Source organism: Mirounga leonina, unplaced genomic scaffold, assembly GCF_011800145.1.
Source record: "Mirounga leonina isolate KUSES-001 unplaced genomic scaffold, KU_Mleo_1.0 Mir_153, whole genome shotgun sequence".
NCBI lineage: Eukaryota > Metazoa > Chordata > Mammalia > Carnivora > Phocidae > Mirounga > Mirounga leonina.
The window spans coordinates 10420320-10424009 of record NW_023270387.1 but is presented as its reverse complement, the minus strand read 5'-3'; positions in this window follow the sequence as shown (position 1 = coordinate 10424009).

The following is a 3690-nucleotide window of genomic DNA, read 5'->3' as shown; positions in this document are numbered from 1 at the left end:
CTGTCAAATAAATAAATAAAATCTTAGAAAATAGTCTTTTTAAAAAAGTATATTTATATCTATCGACTTAGACCCACCTACATGTCCGATACCTAGAGATCCGTATACGTGTACTTCTAGCATTGCTTATAAACATAGTCTACCTGTCTGTCTTTCCAGCAGCTGTCTACATGAACAACACGTATGCACAAAATCTCTGCGTGCCATGCCGACGTATACAACTATCTCTCCTTATGCAGATGAGAGGTATGCTGGTCCAGGTCCCGTGAGAATCAGATGCCAATATGGGATTAAATGCGCAAGATTTTATTAGGGGAAAAGGGACCATGGAGGGACTGTGGAGAGCGAGCCAGGACCCGGCTGGGTTGCCGTCAGTCTGCTCTGCAAGTCCAAGTGCGGGAGAGGAAGCGCATCTTCCCAGACGGCCACGCAGTAGAAGAAAGACCTGACAAGGCTGTTGAGGAGTCCTCCAGCCAGCTGGCCAAGAGACGAGTCCCTGTCTCCCAGCACCCCTGCCACACTGAGTCACTGGCCCGGAGCCACCCATGGAAGGCGTGGCCTGGGTGCACACGCTGCCACGGAAGTCAGTGTGGCCGCCCGAGCCCTGATTAATGCCTCACTGTACTTGGAGGTCCAGGGGCGGTGCATTCTCGGGGCCACCAAATGAGGGGCCATCCATGTTTGCATTTGATACAAACACTCCACACTGAAAGACAAAATCGGTTCAAAGGTGGGGAATTCGACTTTGAATGGCCTGCGGGGTCCTCCTTGTCACCTTGGCTGTTCCCAACGGAGCCTCTGCTCAGAGTCCCTCAGGCTAACGCCTCGGGAAGGCCAGGGCAGTGGTCACCTGTGAACTTGGCCCGTGCCGTGCTCCAGGCATGCCGTGGGGGATGCTCTGGCAAAGCTTGCTGCTGATTCTTCCTCGGTATGTTCCAGGGAGGACTTCCCTATGCAAGGATGGGAGAAGCCAGGACACTCTTGACTGGGGTCTGTGGAGACCCAAGCCTCAGATCAGGCACAGACAGAGGGGGCGCACCCCCTCCGGGATTCCCCATCATGTCTCCGTCTCCCTGGGGTTCATGGCTTCCTTCCTGACGGGACTGCTGGTCCAGCCCTGATCACAGGGCAAGGGACCAATGGCAGGCAACCAGGCCAGGGCCTCCATGTGAATGACCTTGTGTCCAAGGTGAGTCCCACCAATGAAAGCACGGAGATCCATAGAGGCCCAAGCCCAGCACTGTACAGATGAAAGTCTTATTTATGTGGAAGATATATCTGCAGAGGGAACAATAAATTGTAAAGCAAAGTATGAAGGTTTGCAGCAAATGCTGTTAAGTTTTATATTCCTGAAAACTAGGGATAAAAGATATAAACATTTAAAGCAAAGTGGATAAAAGGGGCTTCCACAGGATTGTAAAACAGCCTTATAATAGTTAATTGCTAGTTTCTTATTACAGCAGAGAGAGTCAAAAGAGCCTTTAAAATCCCCATTGCTGGAGAGTCAGAGGGAAGAAGAGGACAGGAGGGAATGACCAACCAGAAAGGAGGTCTGGGCCCCAGTTCCCAGGTGTTATCAGGACAGGGACCACTGTCATTTCACTCCTAGAAGCCCGTCCTGTCTCCAGGACCGAGAGGCGGCTTGCTGCCCAGGCCTGGCCATCACGTTCCCGTTCGCTGCTACAAAGACCCTCCCGGACACTGCAGGCACTGCATTAAGAAGGCAGCAGGGAGGACAAGTGGAAAAGACGGACACCGAAGCAGATTGCTGCAATTCCACCTGTAAATGTACAAGAGAGGCGTGTGTGGGTGTGCTGTGTATGCAGGAAGGGGGCACTGAGACCCAAGCTAAGATCAAAGGCGGATCTTGCCAGAATGACATTCTAGGTAGAGGAACTAGCATGTGTAAAGGCTCATGACAGAGCTTTTTGAGTGGCACAACTCCAGGGGCTCCGTTCACATTGGGGTCCATGGAAATGATGCCCCTAGGGTTGTACAGTGCACAACCTGTGCAACCTGACATAGCAGCCCCACGAAGCTGGGGCCCAGGTGTATGCCAGGGATGATGAGGCTGACCCCCCAACCGTAGCACACACCACAGTAGACCTGCAGGGTTGCACCTCTCACCCCACCCCCATTTCCCACCATCTCCCCAATATAAGGCCCTTCAGGGGAGCTCCCACTTAGATATGGCCTGGCCCCAGGGGGATTTCTGTTCCATTTCCAAACTCTGGGGAACACCAAATCCATTTCCCCCTTTAGCAACACACTCGTACTTCCTCTCTACTCTGAAGGGGGGCATAGGGGTTTCCTCCTTCATAAAAACAGATTATTAATGAAAAGTAGACTTTCAGGGCCGTGGTTCATCTGAGGAGTCCTTGTCAGTCCAGCCCCGTTTAGCAAACTCTCAACCCCATGGGGCACGTCCCCTCTGTCAGCAGCGCCCCCTCCACACTGCATCCCACCCACCCCACACACCAGCACAAGGCAGCATCTCCGGCTGGGGCAGGGGGAAAGGGGTCGGCAGAACCAAGCCCTTTGGATGGTGGGGGTAGGACCCTTGGGGCCCCTTTCTGCCTGCCTGGGCCTGCCTCACCCTGCTTCCTGCTCCAGAATCAGCCCATCCTTCTTCTTGGAGGTGGGAGGGCAGAGGGCAGCCAAGGACTCCATGTAGCTCTGCTAAGGAATGTGGCATTTGACCTGTGACCCACAGGAAATCCTTCCGACCTCTGAGGCAAACCTCTGGAGGAAAACCATGAGCCCAGAGTGGACAAAGGGCAGTGCGGAGGCCTCTCCTCCCCTCCCCCAGCCCGAGATCTCTTGTCTCTAGAATTTGTGGGAATGGAAGGACTCCTAGCTGGCCAGCCCTGGGTAGGCTCTCAGCCACGGAAGGGGCCAGGGGGACCATACATCCTGCTTGCCCAGGACAGCCCCACTTTCAGGCAGGCTGTCTGAATACTGCTTCCATGTCCAGGACAAAACCGCTCTGGAAGATAAATTATATGGCCATCCGAGCAGAAACAGATTCAACGAGAATCCACATCGCCACCTCCTTTCATTCATTCCATAAATATTAAGCCTTTACTCCTGGCAGGCATGCATCTGGCCCTGGGGATCCAGAGCTGAGCAAGAAGCAGTCAGTCCCTGCTATGGTAGCTCACCATTTTAGCAGATACAGCCCCAAACCAGCTATGGTGCAGTGTGGAAGTTCTAGCAAAACATGCCTCGTTCTCTTAAGGGTCTCGGAGAAGATCCACCGAAGAAGCAGCATCAGGAGCTTCATGGCCACCCACGCAGGCTCCTCAAGGCCACTCCCCGCCCCCCCAGTCCCCAGGGCCCTTTCAGCTGCCCGGGGTCTTTCTCTTGTATGGGACTCCCTGCTCCCCACCCAAACCCGCAGTGCCGGTGAGAGCCGAAGGGTCGCATCGAATTGGGATTTCAGAGAAGGTCTCCTTCTGCTGCAGCTCATTCATTGATCCGCTCACCAGACGCAAAGCATGGGCTGCGTTCCAGGCACTGTGAGTGGCCAGTAGGACCAGAAACACCTGCCCTTGGAAACTCACAGGCTGGGAGCCTGGACAAACACTAAGCAAATCCCTCTACAATAAATAAGTGCACTACAATTATTATAAAGAAATTGGCGGGGGTGTTGAAAAAGCATGTGCGGGCTGAGGCTAAGGTAGTAGGACC